The sequence below is a fragment of the Nannospalax galili genome, unplaced genomic scaffold, assembly GCF_000622305.1.
Source record: "Nannospalax galili isolate Female #2095 unplaced genomic scaffold, S.galili_v1.0 scaffold1077, whole genome shotgun sequence".
NCBI lineage: Eukaryota > Metazoa > Chordata > Mammalia > Rodentia > Spalacidae > Nannospalax > Nannospalax galili.
The window spans coordinates 2,541,521-2,554,106 of NW_008340429.1; the positions used below are offsets into that span (position 1 = coordinate 2,541,521).

Sequence of the window (12,586 nt, forward strand, 5' to 3'; positions counted from 1 at the left end):
TTTGGTTCTAAATTCTTGTTCCTTGTCTCTGTGAATGAAATCACTCAAAAGCCTTAATTCTTCCCGTAGAGATGCTAATTTACTTTAGGTTTTATTAAGTCAGATGTTCATGTTAAATATTAAGGATAAAAGAAAAGAAATAAAATGTATTCCAGTCAGCAGCTACTAGGGGTGAAAGGGATAAAGTGAAATAAATAAACTGTACTTTGTATGCAAAGTATCCAGAAAAAAAGGAAAGGAAAATGAAAATAAGTTGAGTGTGGTGGTGCATGTCTTTAGTCCCAGCACTTGGGAGGCAGAGGTAGGTGGATCTCTGTGAGATGGAGGTCAGCCTGGTCTACATAGCAAGTTCCAGGCCAGCTGGGGCTATAGGGAAACCCTGTCTCAAAGAAAAATAAAATAAAATAAAATAAAAAAATAAGGAAGAAAACAAACAACCCAATCAAAAAATAGACCAAGGAACTGAACAGAGAGGTCTCTAAAGAAATACAAATGGGGGCTAGAGAGATAGCTCAGCAGTTAAGAGCACTGGCTGTTTTTGCAGAAGACCCAGGTTTGAATCCCGGCACCCACATGGCAGCTAACAACCATCTTTAACTCCAGTTTCAGGGGATCTGATGCTGTCTTCTGTCCTCTCCTCCACATGCAGTGCATGACATGAGTGTGCTTACATACATGTGGGCAATACACTCATACACATAAGTTTTTTTTGTTTTTGTTTTTGTTTTTTTAAAGTACTAATGAAGCCAGGCATGGTGGCACACACCTTTAATCCCAACATTTGGGAGGCAGAGGCAGGAAGACACTGTGAGATCAAGGCCAGCCTGGTCTATATAGTGAGTTCCAGGCCAACTGGGGCTAAAAGGAGACTGTCTCAGTGAGTCAAAAATAAAAAAGAAGTCCAAATGACCAATAAATATTTTAAGAAGTGTTTAACATTTTTAGCCATCTGGGAAATGAAAATTAAAGCTACTTTGAGATTCCATCTCACCTCCATCAGAGTGGCTATTATCAAGAAAACAAATGATATCAAATGCTGGTGAGGATGTGGAGAAAGGGGAACTTTTATTTATTGTTGGTGGGAATGTAAACTGGAATATGGAGGTTTCTCAAAAAAGCAAAACCACAACTACTATTATGACCCAGTTACACCACTCCTGGAGACATACCCAAAGGCTTCTCACCTACTACAGAGATACCTGCACATCCATGTTTATTTATGCTCTATTCACTATAGCTATGAAATGGAATCAGCCTAAGTATCTCCCAACTGATGAATGCATGGGATTTTAGTCAACCATAAAGAAAGATGAAATTATGAAATTGAAATTGACTAGAACATGGATGGACCTAGAAAATAATATGTATGCACGTGTGTGCAGAAGCTAGGAAGCTAGAAAGAGGTCCATGAAAGGGGACAGAAAGGCTTTAGGGAAGGGTGGAGGGGAGCAGGACATATGTGATATAAGAGTGGAGGGAGGAATATTGGGGGCAGGGGGACAGGGAGAAGAGAGGACAGGGCAGGGGAGGTCATCCAAAACTAAGTATCTGTGAAAAACCCTAAGGAGGGGCTAGGGAGATGGCTCAGTCAGTAAAGTGTCTGCTGCTCAAGGATGAGGTCTAGAGCTCAGATCTCTAACACCCATGTAAAAGCCAAGCGGTGTATGTCTATAATCCTAGGGCTGGTCAGACCCAAATGGTCCTAGTTGAATCAATGAGCTCTAGGTTCAGTGAGTGATCCTGCCTCAGAAAATAAGATGAAGAATGATTGAGGACGATACCCAATGTTGCACCGGCCTCTACATACACATGCACCCACATGCACACACCCACACAAACATGTACATACATCACACATACACACACAGACACATGCACACACATGTGTGCATACACTAAATGTAAAAAAATTTAAGACAATAGATAAATGATAACAAAAAATCATAAGTTCTCATGGCTACATTAATACCAAATAAAATAATCCCAAGACAAAAAGAATTATTAAAGGCAAAAGGAATCATTGCATAATGATAATTAGAAGAATTCAACCGACAGGTTTGAAAATTTTAAGCTTGTATATATTAAATGGCATAGCCTTAGAACATACAAGGCAAAAACTGACAAATATATTAGCTCGAGGAATTGACAAATCTCAAAGATGGAGAGCAGTTTTAACAGATTTCTGTATTAGATGATAGAGTCAGCAGATACACAATATTAGCAACGATGCAGGGGACTGAAATGCATAGCTAACAAGTTTAATTGAATAACTGTCTGAGAGGACCTGCACCTAACAATGAGGTAAAAGCACCATTCCTCCCAAAGATCCATGGAATATTTACCAAGATTACATCAGCAGGACTCAACCCAAACAGAAGAATTCATTTCATTCAGACTATCCACTGAGTAGAAATCATTCCCACCCATCAGGCAGTGGCAAGGCCCTTCACTGTCCTCCTTTAATGTCCACTAAAGGCTTCCTCTCTCCTCCGTCCTCCCTGTTGCTTTGGTGCAGGCTCCCACCCCTCTCACCTGGGTGGTTGTGACAGGCCAGCTCAGTGCTCTCTTCTCTAGGGCCTCTTGCTTCAATCACTTTAGGCCCTGCTGCTCATAACCTCCCTACCTGAGAAATCTGAGGGTTGCTCCTTCCTAAAGATCTTTGGCTCAGTGGTTTTCTGTTGTCTTTAGGAGCAAACCCAGACTTCTGCCATGTGAGGCATCTCATGCTCTGGTCTCTGCCTAACTCTGTTGCCTTGCCTTATTGGCCTCTTTATACCTCTCCCCTCCCCCAGTCCTTACCCCAAAGCTGCCAACAGCAGGTACTCTCTTCTTTCACTGTAGCCTGGCTAGGTCATACTCACCCTTCAAAAATTCAGCACTCATATTTACTCCTCCAGAAAGTTCTACGTCGGTATACGCCCCAGCCTTGACCTCCCCACACCCATCCACGCCATGCACACCGGGTCAGACATTGGTTCTTTGGGCCCCTGCCCAGCACTGGGTGCCATAGCCACCTATGCTCCCTGTCTCAACCCTCCATGGCTTTTTCTTGCTCTATGATAAGGACTAAAACCTTGTTTCGGCCCGCAGGCCTCCTGGAAGCCCAACTGCTTCCTTTCCTGCCTCATGTCCCATCCTACTCCCTCTGCAAATCACCCTCCATTTCCTATAGACAACTGAGCTCCCTCTTACCCTAGGACACTTGCCCAGGCTCTTCTCTCTGTCTGGAGCACCTCCTGTTCCCCGCTGCCCCACCTACCTGACTAAGTGCTCATTTTATTTCAGTTCTTTGTTCAATCATCAGTTCCTCCAGAAAGTCTTTCCTGACTTCCAATGACTAGGTCAGGCTCCTCCTGTCTTCCCAGGAACACTTCCCATTTCTTCAGTGTGCCCACCTGAGTTTTTAATTACACCTTCAAGACTGTGGTTATTTAATTAATATCTCCCTTCACGACTGGACTGCCAGCTCCATGGAGGTAAAAACCAGTCTGTCTTGCTCACCATGGCATCCCAGTGGCTGGCAAGATGCCTGGCACATAACGGGAACTTGACAAATATTTGTAGAGTGAGTGAATGAATGTAATTTAACTATACTTCTGACTGCCTGCTTCATTAGTCTCTGAAGTCCTGAGACAGAAGCCACTGACTCTTTCTGCCTCTGGCCATTGGCAAATATCTACAAGTCATCGGCATTGTATGCCTATTTGTGGATCAAATACCACAGACCAGTTCTTGGTGGAAACACATTATCAGGAGACCTAATTAGAAGGCATTGTCCTTCAGGTACTGACAGACCTGAAAGCTAAGCCAAGAACTTTGCTTGTATTTTAATTGCATTCAGATTATGCAGGAAAACTCAGCCTTTGGTTAACAGCAGGACCATTTGTAACCACTACTTCTTTACTTCTTGAAAGCAAAAACTATGGAAATAAAGGAGCCCACGAGAGTAAGAATCAGAACCTTCAGATTCATGTCTGACCTCCTTATCTGACCAAGAAAACAGTTTATAGGGCCTGATCCCAGGCTTTCTTATTTCTGCCACAGAGCATCATAGGCAGGCACACCCTCTGTGAAGGAAAGTTTGACTGTGGGAAGGGAGACAGTGTGTTCCCTACTGTGCCTTCGGTGTGCTGTACAGAATCTGAGTGCAGGCTGGCTGGCTGACCTGGGCTGGCTTATCAGCATGCTGTTCCAAAGCCAGTTCTCTTCCATGAGCTAAAATTCTTTTTTCCATTATTGACAGTAAACTGTGGACTTAACTATGGGATGGACCATGGTGTGCAGGAGACAGGTCTTGCAAGTTCATAAAAGACCGTTATTGCCCAGTCAGAGATTTTGCTGCCAGCTGTTAAATTATCACTAGTAGCTTGAAATCAGCTCTGGAGAGAATATTTATACCACAGAAATTGGTGGGTGCTGTAAATCAAGAATTTTTTTTCTCTCTTTCCACCAGCCCTCACCCCAGCTGAATTATCAGCACATTGTTCAACTTGGGTTTAAATCTTGTTGGGCATTCATGAGCAAATTATTAATTCTTACAGAGCCTCAGTTTCCTCATTTGAAAAATGGGGCCCTATAACTGTGGCTGCTACACCGAGTCAGTGTGATGCTAAAGGATAATACGTCTAAAGTGCTGAGCCTGACCCTTGAGAGGATGTAAGCATTTGGCTGTCACTAGCTTGATTATCACCATTCATATACCCAGTCCTCCCCGCTATTGATTAGAACTGAACAAACGAGTCTTAACATTTATCTTTCTGATAGGTTACAGCTGTTCATCATCATTTATGTGCAACAATGCTCTCTTTTCATGATGCTCTAGTGTGATGAACTCTCCATAGATTCTGCAAGTTTGAAGGTACACTGTCCTCGATGACAGAGCACCTGTGGGTTTTTACTAGTCTTCCTCTCTATTCTTTTCATTTTTTTCCTCCAGTGCTGGGGATTGAATGCAGCAGGGTCTACTGTGTGCAAGGCAAGCTCTCTACCATTAAGCTACATCCCCACCCCCTCCAGTCCATTAGAAGCTTTCTAATCCCAAGGAATCCCCAAATTGCTGGCATAAACTGCTCCTGAGCTTCCGGAATCACAGAGATCAAGATGTCATCCTTTGGGTGTCAGTAACTTTTAATCATAGTACTTGCTGTGGGCAGAACGCTTCAAATGTTTTGGAAGTTTAAACAAGGAAAGGAAAAGAAAGCTCTCAAGTCCCTAGTTTACAATGCTGAAATCCAAAATCTAGAAGTTCTTTCAGAATTCAGATTGTGGCAAAGCCTGTCTACAGGCTATTTCAAGTCTCTATCTCAGTGTCAATATTTGTCTAATCAACTATAGAATTGCTGTCATGTTTGACTAGGAACCCAGATCCCACTGGAATTTTTCTATCATATGTAATAGATGGACCATCCTAACATGTTGTTTTGTTTTGTTTTTGAGACAGGGTCTCACTATGTAGCTTTGGCTGACCTGGAACTGGCTATGTAGACCAGGCTGGCTTCAAACTCGCAAAGATCTACCTGCCTCTGCTTTCCAAGTGCTGGAACTAAAGGTATGTACCAATCCCATCCCATCCCAACTCTTTTAAATCCCTGAAATTCTCGATACTGAAACATCTAGTTCAGGCTTTTCATATATTAGATTATGAACTGGAAGAAGTCACTTTCTGTCTTTAAATTATTTGTTTATGTGTATGCATGTATATGTGTGTTTTGTTTTGTTTGTTGCTTTTTGAGACAGGGACTCCCTGTAGCCCCAGCTAACCTGGAACTTGCTCTGTAGACCAGACTCGTCTCTTTCTCACAGGGATCCACCTGCCTCTGCCTCCTGAGTGCTGGGACTAAAGTCGTGCTTCATCACACCCAGATAGTAAGGTAATAATCCAGCTATACCTTAGTCAGAAAAGAAGGCCATAGTTGCCCAGACCAAGTGCAGGTGGCAGGAAGTAGAACTGTCATCTGACCAAGGTGCACCCCACGGCAGCCTCATCCTAGCCTTTGCCCGAATACTCGACAGACATGAAGAGAGAGAAACAGACACATACATATCCCCAAGGATCACCTCCAACATTTTTTATTTCTTCCTCCATTTGAAATCTTTTATTCTCTAAGGTCTGGCTCTCCCACCTCAAAACACTTCCCTACCATAAAAGCATCATCCAATCAGAGGTCAGATATTCTTCCAAGTGCCTAGAGAAAACAGTCCACACGGAGAAGAAAAGCAGAGGCTGCCTGGCGCAGCAGTGTGCTCTGCTGGCCCCAGTTCTGTCTGAACTTTAATGGGACACTCTGGTCCAGAATGTCCTGAAGACCTACACACATCTTAAACAGAAATATCCTTCCTGCAGACTGACGCATTAAAGCCAGGGCTTCTGGCCAAACATAAAGTGATTCTGCAGGGGCTCTTGCAGCCCTTTCTCCTTCCCTCAACCTCCTCTAACTGATGTGTCTCCAAAAATAATTTTAATCTATTGTGCAAGTTACAGTCTCCAGAACCAGCCCAGCAAGGATGCTCCTTTTTCCAAGTCAGCTGATTCTCCAGCTTATTGGAAGATGGTATGTTTGCAGTCTTTTCTTCCCCATTCCTGGCCTAGAAAACTGAGCTTCTTCAAAATTTGTCTTTTGGAGTATTTTGTTATCTGCTTGGAAAGGCCAAAAGCTTGCCCTATCTTCTATTACCCAACAGCCTGCTCTGGACATACCCGTAAATAATAAAATAGTAATGATTCCTTAAACTTGTGCAGTATACCAGGCATGGTCCTAAGTTTATTGTATACATTAATTAATGCTCAAAAATTCTGTTAAGAAAGTATTAATTACTTTTCTTTGACTAGGAGGCAAATGAATAGAGTAATATTTTCTGTGTAAATGTGTACCCTGTTCTATTTTAATGTTGAAAGTTTAAGATCTGAAGTTGGGCTTTCTAATGCCAAAGTCTATGATTTTAACCACTGGTTCAGTGCAATCATGAGAACAAATGCCCTTTGGGCTGAGTGACTCTTCCTCTTCTCCCTTCTTTTCACTCAGCCTCTGTAACTTGTGTAGCCCCAGGGACAGCATCAAAAAGACAGTATTTGCTTTCGAGAGTCTTTGCAAATTCCTCTCCTGATGACTGTCCCCTCCCATAGCAGTGTAGTGGCCACCACCAGGTTGTTACTCTGGTGTCTGAAGGTGACCCAGCACCATGTGAAGTCATCTTGGCCCTCATTGGGCAGTCAGTTGCCATTGTTGATAAAGGTCTGGGGCAAGACCAGAACCTACATGGGAAAAATCAAATTTTAGAGGATTGGAAATGCCCTGGAATGGGAAGTTCTCACAACCTGATATGTGGATTTTGGTTTCTATGGTATCATTAATTACTTTTATGATTTGCAAGTCATTTAATCTTTCTGTTCCTTGGTTGCCTTGGGCTGGGGATATAGCTCAGTGGTAGAAGCACATGTTAAAGCATGAGGGCCCTGGGTTCCACCCTTAGCACTATCAACAAAAAGGAAAACAGCAGGCTGGAGAGATAGTTCAGTGCTTAAGCATACCAGCTGTTCTTGCAGAGGACCCAGGTTTGGTTCCCAGTGCCCACATGACAGCTAACAACCGTCTGTAACTCCAGTTCCAGGAGACCTCACACCCTCTTCTGGCCTCTGTGGGCATTACATTAATGTGTACACTTACATATATGCAGGCATAACACACAAATAAAAAAAAATAAATATTTAAAAAGAAAAACAAAAGTACCAGTCTCATGGCAGTGCCATAAAGAAAGATTAGAGCAAGGCCTGGGCAGGTCCTGACATAATAAGTTAAGAAGATGTCAGCTATTATCACATTGCTTATCACAGCCCATGCCTTCATGGATTAATTCTTGTAATTTTTTTTTTTTTGTCATTTTGAAGCAAGGTCTCCCTGTAGCCCCAGCTGCCCTGGAACTCACTATGTAGACCAGGCTGGCCTTGAACTCACAGATCCGCCTGCCTCTGCCTCCCAAGTGCTGGGACTACAGGCATGCGCCACCACGCCCGGCTAATTCTTCTAATTTTTAAGGTATTTAGGACTTCCCAGAGAAGTGTGGGAGCAAAGGAGCCCCTCTAGGAAGCTCATCAGGTCGTGTATTCTCTTTGTAGTTGCTGCTCTTCTTTCTACAAACTACACAATCACTTCATTCTTCTCAATCCTAGACAACTGTGATTCAGAGAGACTTGACCATTCATCAGAGTAAATCTGTGGTTTATCCAAGAATAAAGCCCTCACCCCTGAGATGTTAGTTTATAACATTGCCTCTCAATGGGCAGCCTCATTTTCAAGGGCCCTGGCCCACTCAAAACGCTGCAGAAATAGAAAGGACAAACTTACATTTTTGCCAGGCAAATGCTATATGCAGGACTCTCTGAAGAGCCAGTGGCAAGGCCAGTGTGTGGCTGGTGTTTAAGGTGCTTGGATACGAGGGAAGAATGTAAACCCACAGTGCTTGCTCACGTGTCATTCTGTTCTGGACCTTGAAAGAGAGCCACAGAGGCCCCAGCTGGGCCCCGGGGGTGCCAGGCAGGAAGCCAGTGGCAGAGCAGGGCCCAGGTTTTCCAAAGGGACCCTGTGGGTGTCACAGTCCATAGGGCAGGAACAAAAGAGCCACTAGTCCTGGTGCAAGCTTTCCAGGGCCCAGTTTTTGCAGGGGCTGCATTAAGACAGTAGAGCCCTTGTTCCCTTTGACATCCTTTCTTTGGCCATTTTTAAAGATTCCTTGTTCTCACCAATTCTCTTCAATCCTACATGAACAGTACAAAAAGGACTATTTTCCCATTTGCACTACATGCCCTATTTCAGTGCTGCCAGTGGCCCTTAGGATTCTGTGACATAGCTTTCCAAGTACAAGTCTCCACACAGCCCAGCCCTTGGCAGTACCCTGGTGGGTTTTATGAGAAAGAGATGGAGCAAGCGAACACTACTAGAAGCCCTTGAGGAATGACTAGCATTGGATAAGGGATGAAAGCACTTGGAAGTGAGTTGAAATCTCATGTCCAAAAGGCTAACCTAAGTGATAAGTCTGCCCCTGGTATCTCCTGTCTCCAGAAAGGTACGCATTACAGTCAAGATGCTGTTTCTCAGAAAATGGTGAGGGCAGGTAGGTACCGACAGCCACAACTGGTCCACCCCTCTGCCAGATGAGGCCTCTCACTAGGGGTTATTCAGTCTTGGCAGGTAGCTCAAAGCACAGTGGGCTCCCAGCCCTCCAGATCCATGGTCTCCCTCCTCATTTGTATGTTTTTCTATCTGACCTTCCAAAGCCATTCATCTCCTTCACCACCACTGCCCCCCTCATGTTGTAGAGATCAAAGAACCCCTCTGTTGGGTGAGGCTGTTTGAAAAATGGAGACACTTGGAGTTATTGGCCCTTGAAAGCAGATTGGGCAACAAGAACGAAGGGGAGGGTTGGAGGGTCTTCTTCCTACGCTGCCATCTTCTTGCTCATAATTCCTCCAGACAGCTGGGCATCTACATTCCTGGATCCTCATTGGCTTTGTCAGGTTTCAGGGTTTTTTTCTGGTATTCTATAAATCTAGGCCTTTACATAGGCAGACCATTTTCCAGTGTTTTCATGACACTGTACTGAACCCCTAATTGTCTATAGATGTAATTCTCCTATAGATCTGTTCTGATAGAAAATAAATACGTATATGGGTATTGCTTTTCAACATTACCTCAACAGGAATAGTCATTAGACTATAAGATTTCACACTGGGATTTTCAAAAAATCCTTAATAACACAGTGTTTGGGGGGCAGGGTGTCTGAGCCCCTGCATCTAATTCTGTTGGACCACCTCTATCTGAGGAAGCCTTCTCACTGCCCTGACCGTGTCTCAGTCCTAAATATGTTTCTCTCATAACATTTATGGTAACTTACAATTATTACTATTGTTTGTTCCACTCCTGTATACATGCATGCACACACACACATGCACACACATGTATATACCTCATTAGACTTCCTACCAGGTTTGTTTTACTCACATTATGTTTTAAACATTCTTACTCACTATGCTTTCATTATTGTTGTTGTTGTTATATATGGATATTTTCTCCATGGTAATGAATTTTTGGAAAATATTTTGTTTGTTATTTTCATTTTATGTGTATGGGTGTATTGCCTGCATGTATGTGAGTGCACCCGTGCCACGCAATGCCACGGAGGTCAGAAGAAGGTTTAGGATTCTCCTGGAACTGGAGTCAAGGACAGTTCGTAGCCGCCATGTGGGTGCTGGGAATTGAACCTGGGTCCTCTGCAAGAGCAGTCAGTGCTCTTAACCGCTGAGCCATCTCTCTAGCCCCATGAATTTTTAAAAATATTGAGTGATTGCTAGATAAGGTTTTTACCTATGGCACTGGCTTCTCTCGTGTTACCCTGGCCCCAGCACTACTGGCTGGCTGGCTTCTCTGAGGTGTTCTGATCAAGCCTTTTGATTCCTTTCTGAATTCACTCTCTTTTCTTGTTGGACTCTATACTTTTTAAAAAATACATTTTTATTGAATTTTTGTGGATTTCATACAATGTATCTTAATCATATTTAGCCCCCCTTCCCTATTAATACCCCCCATAGCCTATCCACAGGATTTCATGCATTCTGTCATTTATGTCAAGGCCTATTGAGTCGAGTTTGTGTGCCTAAAAAATGGAAAGAAGCTGTGGGGGTAAAGGGAAAGAAGGAGACTAAGAGGGAGAGGTAGTAGGAGACAGGTGTTACCAAGGGGAAATGGGTAAAATGGGGATATTTAACCTGGAGGGGAAGAGGGAAGATTACACAAGAGACCATGGAGGTAAAGGTGGAGAAAGCTCAAGAGAGGGGGGATCATAAGAGACAGGCATTATCAAGGGGGACATGGGGAAAATGAAGGTACTTTAACTGGGGAGCGAGGAAGGGGGCTTAAAGAGGGAGAGTGAAGAGAAATAGATAATGCTTAGGTGTGTGAAAAACCAGAGGGAAATGTATTAGTTCAAAAGCTGGACTCTACTGAAAAATACACATACAATATCTGTACATGAGTGCATGTGTATAATTGAAGGCTATGTAACAAGAAACATGGTGCCAGACAGGAGAAATCTCCCTTCAAGATGTTGTCAGGGTAGTGCAAGAGATCGCCCAAAATAACACAGGCTATTGCCAAAGCCCTTGATTATCTCCCAGAACTTGAAGGTAAGACCCTATTGCTGAGGGTAGGACATACTTTGAACACAGGACTTGGAGCAATGGAGCTGGATTCTTTCTTTCGTTTTAATGCACAGAGCTAGAGAGATGTCTAAAAACCTATTTCAGATTAGTCACTCCCCAGCTTAAAACCTTCTACAAATTTGAATCTTCATAAAACAAATTATAAATCCTTGCCATGGCCTGTAAGATCCTATGTGGTCTAGCACATCCTCACACATCCTGCATCCCAGACTCCTCATCTACTCCTGGATCCCAGGCTCACTGTGTTCTTTTCCACATGACTGCCTTCCCACACTGTTCCCTTTCCAGCAATACCCTTCTCCAACAGTGGCTATTGGTTGGCTGTGCTCACCCTTCTGATGGTAGCTGAAGCACAGCCTCCTTAGAGGTCTTCCTTAGCTTCCCCACCCAAGTTCAGTCCCCTCCCCACCTCTGTCCTCTTTCATACCCTCCCATTCTTTCCTTTTCCAAGGCTTACCTCCACTTATAATTAGCTATCTTTCCCTTACTGTGTTTTTTTAAAAAATGTATTTCTCATCGCTTAGACTATAAGCTCCTAGAGGATACAATCCATGTTTATTCACCTCCTTCTCTTTAGTCCTCAAGGGTTGGCTCAGAGGAGTGTCTCAAATACTTGTTGAGTGATGAAGAAGGGAGAGAGAGAGAGGAAATGAGCAGAAAAATGAAATTTTCAGGTTGCAATTTCTTGACCCAAGGACTCTGCTCCACTAAGAGACTTTGATATTTTCATTCTTCCTCTCTTGTAATGAAATCTGCTCTTCTACAGAAGATGTTTTTCCTCTAGATTATATTTGCCTCACTTTTTTCCCCTATAAAAATAGAGATAATTATTGATTCTCACTCATTGAGTCCCTGTTCTCTATCACCAACATCCTCCTGAGAGTCTGCTGCGGAATTCCTGGGAACCACAGGAAATAAGTCCACTGACCACTTGAAATGCTCCTACAAAAATAGACTGGACTTGACTTTCTTCCTGTGAAGGGGCCTCTTACCTCAGGGCAAACATTACAAAGAGATTTGTATCTGCTTTTAGGAGCTTCTCTCTTCATTTGCTCAGCAGAATCTTGTCTGGCCAGACTCAGATTCCTGTTTTGAAATGATCCCCACATAGGCTGGGTCATTGCTTGGGTAAAATGCTCATTTATTATTTCTATTGTGCTATTGTTTGTTTATTAAAATGAAAAGATGGACAGAGATCAAGGCCTGGAGGGATGATACTAAAGGAGAGGTGGCTCTTTTTCCCCCAGAGCTTCAACTGCAGGTGTGATGCTGCCTCTGCTCATTGTGAAATTCCTCACTTGCAACCTTTGAATTATTGGCAAGTAGCTTAACTCCCCTTATCTAAAGAAAACTTTAACTCTAGTGTAATTGCAA

At 43.3% G+C, this 12,586-nt stretch overlaps 1 protein-coding gene across 13 annotated transcripts in view; it reads right to left on the reverse strand.

The window, feature by feature from the left end:
• Fgf1 (fibroblast growth factor 1) overlaps window positions 1–12,586 on the reverse strand; it is a 112,993-nt gene that overhangs the window by 27,115 nt on the left and 73,292 nt on the right. The window contains exon 1 of one of the 13 annotated variants that reach the window (XM_029564716.1): window positions 3,260–3,465. The exons of 10 other annotated variants lie outside the window; for them this stretch is intronic. The gene's annotated coding sequence lies outside the window, so the exon portion shown is untranslated. Of the gene's footprint in view, window positions 1–2,532; window positions 2,762–2,799; window positions 2,821–3,259; window positions 3,466–12,586 lie in introns of those variants that run through there. 2 more of the 13 variants (XM_029564717.1, XM_029564715.1) reach the window with 2 other exon arrangements.